The following is a 6000-nucleotide window of genomic DNA, read 5'->3' as shown; positions in this document are numbered from 1 at the left end:
CAGGCACAGTAGTGGATATCTATAGTCCTGGCTACTTGGGGAGGCTGAGGTGGGAGGCTTGCTTGAGTCCAGGAATTTGAGGCTGTAGTGTGCAATGATTGCACCTATGAATAGCCACAATATTCTAGCCTGAACTACACAGCAAGACTCTGTCTCTAATTAAGATAAAATTACTTATATATAATATATGAATATATTTACCAAATATAATATACTAACCATAGATGTAAATATATATTTACTATAAATTTATATAGTATATTATATAATTGTATTACTATATTATATAAGTAAATATAAATTGCTCGAAAGGTTAAAGATATAAATAAATACAGACATAGGTATAGTTTACATATATTTCTTTCATCTAGGACTTTTTATTGTCATCTAGATGGTCTTATATTTATTGTCATTATGGGGACTACTATGATGCTAATATAATTTGTAAAGCACATACTCACTTTATGGCTCTATTTTAGAAACCTAAATTTGGCCTTAATAATCCTGTTTCATACTAGGTAAGCAGAATAGCCTATCGTTGATCTGAAATAAAGCAGGATTATATCTTTACCTATTCTTTCACTACATCAAAACAATAATATTTCTGTTACTTTTTTTTATCCAAAGGCTTTTATTTTCCTAATCTTTAAACCATCTTGCTTAGTCTGGTAACAACTCCATATTACTGAGGATTATAAAGATGTAGATAGTATTGACTGAAATATGAAGACACATTATCACAAGGAAGAACAATATATAAATACATGGATATACAGTGATGACATGTATTAGTTCGTGCTGCTATAACAAAATATTATAGCCTGTGTGGTTTATAAACAACGGAAATTCTCATGTCTGTAATACTAGCACTTTGGGAGGCCAAAGTAGACGGATTTCTTAAGGCCATAATTTCAAGACCAGCCTGGGAAAGACCCCATCTCTACAAAAATAAAAATAAAAACATTAGCCAGGTGTGGTGGCACATGCCTGTAGTCCCAGCTACTCGAGAGGCTGAGGCAGGAGGATCACTTGAGTCCAGGAGTTCGAGGCTGCAGCCTAGGAGACAGTGAAAACCAGATTTGTTTTTTTTTCATTCTGTTACCCAGGCTGGAGCACAATGGCGCAATTTCTGTAACTTCCTCCGCCCAGGTTCAAGATATTCTCCTTCCTCAAGCTGTCTCACAAACAGCTGGGGTTACAGGTGCCCGCCACCATGCCTGGCTAATTTTTGTATTTTTAGTAGAGATGGGGTTTCTCCATGTTGGCCAGGCTGGTTTTGAACTCCGGACATCAAGTGATCTGCCCACCTCGGCCTCCCAAAGTGCTGGGATTACAGGAGTGAGCCACTGCCCCGGCCCCAGAATTATATTTCTTGTAGTTCTGGTAGCCAGGTTGCCAGCATGATCAGGTTCTGGCGAGGACTCCCTTCTGGGTTGCAGAGAGTCACCTCCTCACTGCGCCCTCACATGGCGGAGAGAGTACTTGTTAGCTCTCTCTCCTCTTCTTATATGGGCATTAATTCTGTTCGTGAGGTCTTTCATCCTCCTGACCTAATTATCTCTCAAGGGCTTCACCTCCAAAAATTTTCCTACTGAAATTAGGGTTTCAATGTATAAATTGTGGGGGGAGCCAGGAACATTTGGTCCATAGCATGCCGAGTACCTGGAAAATATGGGAACACATGTAAAAAGAAAGTTTTCTGCCTAGTGCAGGTGGAATGATTTTATCCACAAAAGCTACAAGAGTTTACATTTAAGCTGTATCTAGAAGAATGGGAGGATTTTCTAAATATAAGTCATCAAGTGTTGAACAAAGTTATCTTGGATAGAGAAAAAAAAAAAACATGTGTATTGATACAGAGCTTTACAAATATATTGAGGACAACTAGGACGATGATAGTGCCCAGTGTTTCCCAATCTTCTTTTCATTATCACTCTTCTCCCTACCAGGATCCCTTTTAGATGCTTTTACAAACTCACCACCATTCTCTCATGAAATTAAATTTTGACGATGAAGAGCTTGTCCTACAGTGTTAAACTGTGGAGACCCAAACTGCTGCAATTCCAAAGAATATTTTCCCCCTCAAGAGCCAATTGTAACCACATTGTGGACAATATCAACCTTTTGAGAATGCATGACTCAGTCTAGTAAGATTTTAACCATGTAGGATTCTTGAGAAGGAATGAAGACTGAGGAGATTAGAGAAGTAAAAGTATCCAGATGTTGTGAAAACTAATGAGTTATTTTAAGGGTTTTGGGTCTCTGTGGGTAAAGACTCAGTGTTAAAAGTGGAGGTATTTTCAGGAAATAGAGAGTAACTTAGTTTAAAAACATAGGAAGGCAGAAGCTTAAGATAGGGGGAAAAGTGTGAGAAGGCACCTTTACTATACTATGGAAGATATGACTATAAGAGGGTAATATAAATTAATTTTTAGGCAGGGAAGAATGCTTTTGAATTGTTCATATTAATCTTACATTCTAGCTGTATAAATTCACACAGGATGCATATATAGGTAATGATAATGCTGATGTGTTTATTTTCAAGATTTTCAAGGACTGCGTGGAATAGGATGCTCATATGGGCTGCCACATCATAAACAAGCTGGATTATTCCTCCTTGTCAGTTTAAAACAACCACTGGGTTTTCAGGGAACACAGTCAAATCTTAGGAAACAAAAAAAAAATACATTTCTTTCCATGTGTTCATTCATGAATATTTACTGTTTTATTCCACTTTCTTGATTCAGGTCATATAAATATAATTTAATTTTTAGCTTTTACCCTAAAATCATGAAAATTATTTGCATGTCAATCATTTTATAATCATAAAATATATCAGAAATAGATTTAGCAAACAATCAAAAACAACATTTATTTTTCTCATTGTAGTAGCAATTACTTTCTGATCCTCTATTTTATAATGGCATTATGGTAGATTTTGATTTCGAGGCACATTTCCAGACTTTGTCAGTTCCTGATATTTATGAACAACTCATTGCACATGCTTTAGCATATTCTGAAATAACAATGTACTGAAGATAATGACTTAGATTGCATGTGTTTCCTTTTCACTAGACAATTTTAGATTTTGAAATTTCTGAAAATGCAGCAGAAGTACTTAGATCCACTTGGGACAAAACCATACCTGGGGCTAATCTGTACCCATTACTAGAGGCCAAGGCTATACAAATAAACAATGCTTGGGGCTGGACCAATGTGACATTTTTGAGGGTGCAACGATGATGAATGCATATTGTTTCAGTCAGGAGACAGAGATGCTCTCTAATCATTTTTTTTCTTAGCTTAAAAAACTAAAGATGAAATTTGCTGAGGAATATGGGGAATGTGGGAGAGAAACCTCAAGAAGTTTCTCTTTTTACTATCAGATCTCATTCCATTCTAACAGTGGGGAGCAATTAGTCACAGAGAAAAACATAAAAGGGTGGTAATCACAGTTGAAAAGAGTAGCAACAATTAAAATTATACATATGCAATAACTGTGTATGTGTGCATGAATGGTTGTGTGTGTGTGTGCATGTGCGCCTATGTGAGAGATAGAAAAAGAGTAATATGCTTATAGGTACTAATTGCATTATTGCACATGTATGCATATTTTATAATTAATTGTCAATATCCAATGGGGTGGAGTGGGTAAAACAACCTGGTGTCTATGCTTTATTTCAGGAATATGACTGTTATTTCATAATAGAAGATTTATTTCTTACATAATTTTACGAGAACATTTAGTGTTCATAACAAATTCTTAGTGAAACCTGTCAGTCTGATTTAAATTGGAGCTAATGGAAGTTCTGTGTTTGTTACATAAGGTAGCGATTGTTATTGCAGCAGGTTTCTGTCAAGAATTTATCCTTTTAAGTTTTAACAATTATTTTTCTACATAGTGGTCATTTATTCATTTGCTGCCACCAATTTAATATTTCTAAAAGAAATCTCAAAATTACACATATTAATAATTTCAAATCAGTTACTACTAAACCTATTAGAGTAAAAGCATACATCATCTATTGTAATGAATTAATTATAGCAGATATAGAAACATTTTGCTGTAGTCCTGTTCCCTTTGGTCCTCCTTTCTGTCTAATTTGCCCTTAATGCTTTCTGTTTTTCCTTTCTGCCTTGCTCCTCCACTTGCATCTATTTATCCTTCTTTTGCATCATCCTCTCGCCTCTTCAGTATTCAGTACTACGCTTCTTTCTTTTTTCTTCTCATCATTATGTTGTTATTTCTTGCTTCGTGTACATTTTCTATTCCTTATACTTTTCTTCCACTTCTATATCACTTTTATTCAACACTGTCCACTCTTCTTTCTCCATTCTTGCTGCTATTCCCTCATAAAATGGAAAGACCTTAGGCAAAGACAATGACTTTTAAAATTTGCATTTCCCATACTTTGCAAAATGTTTGGGGCATACATATCGATAAGTATTGACTAACATTTTCTAATAATGTATTGCTTAATTTGGGAGTAGAAAGTTTTAATATCTAATTCATGCGAGAACTGTGCAAGATACTAAAGATAATACAATGAATTAGAACTGTTTCTTTTTTATAAGAAATTTATTACCATAAAACTGTAACATCATTTTGCTAACCACAAATATATTCACTGTATATCATATCTCCATAGTTTGAATACAGTCCTTCTGCAAGATTTATTCATGACAAATGTATGTCTCCCTAGTTCAATTCAGCTGTTCTGTGAAATTTAATTCAGAAAAAAATTGGTTAGAATCTTGGCCTCTGATACATTCTTCTATCAAAAATATCAACCTAATACTAGTAAATGCTACTTTTTATATCTGCATTTTCACTTTGCACTTGCTGAGTGTCATTACTATCAATCACAGAGCTGTGTTCCGCATATAGCAGTCTTGCTAAAGATTACTTCGTTTGGGGGTTTATGTGTCAAATAGGATTCATCCCCTATAAGTGTTCTCAAACAAGAGCATATAAAGATAAAGAACAATAATTTTAGACCAAGAGCAAAGCTGAAGTAAAAGCTTGATTGAAAAATATGCCTTAGGGTAATTTACACCTGTATTCCCACCATTTTGGAAGGTGGAGTGGGCAGATTGCTTGAGCCGAAGAGTTCGAGACTAGCCTTGGCAAATGGTGAGCCCCATCTCTACAAAAAATGCAAAAAATAGTCAGCGGTGGTGACACATGCCTGTGGTCCCAGCTACTTGGGAGGCTGAGGTGAGAGGATTACTTGAGCCCAGAAAATTGAGGCTTCAGTGAGCCATAATCCACCACTGCACTCCAGCCTGGACAATGGAGTAAGACCCTGTCTCAAAAACGAAAAAGTAAAATTTGCCTTAATTGAAGCTTGCAGTGAGCCAAGATCTTCCCACTGCACTCCAGCCTGGGTGACAGAGCGAGACTCTTTCTCAAAAAAAACAAAAAACAAAAAACAAAACAAAACAAAAAGCCTTGGTAACAAAGTTAACACAAATATCCTACCTCCTATTGCAAAATGTAGACCTTTGAACTCGCACATCCAGTTTTATCCGAAAAAAAGAAGATAGCCATTTCTAGATCTTCATAGAAGTCCTCAACCCTCATCCAGTTACTCAATAACAAAAAAAAAAAAAAAAAAAAAAACCAAAAACAACAACCAAAAAACACAAATAAAATAACACTGTGAAAGTCAAGATGTGAGCAAGAACATGGTCACACTTCCTCTGCATGACAAATACTGGAGTACCATAACAGATAAAATCAGTCATCTCTGGATTAGCTTTTTTATAGATTTCAAGAATGGCATCTGAAAAAGGAATTAATCCAAACATAACATATCCCAGAGAGGATATTTTAAAATCTGCATTCCAGCAGCTGTAACTGCCTGCTAAAACCAGAAGCTATAACCAAGCCTACACAAATCAAGGGGAATTTGGCAGAAAAAATATGTACTCTTTATGAACTTGACCTAGACATTGAAATATAACATGCATGGGAACTTATTGGAAATTTGAGTTAAT

The sequence above is a fragment of the Pongo pygmaeus genome, chromosome 14, assembly GCF_028885625.2.
Source record: "Pongo pygmaeus isolate AG05252 chromosome 14, NHGRI_mPonPyg2-v2.0_pri, whole genome shotgun sequence".
Classification (NCBI taxonomy): domain Eukaryota; kingdom Metazoa; phylum Chordata; class Mammalia; order Primates; family Hominidae; genus Pongo; species Pongo pygmaeus.
This window is presented reverse-complemented; position numbering follows the sequence as displayed.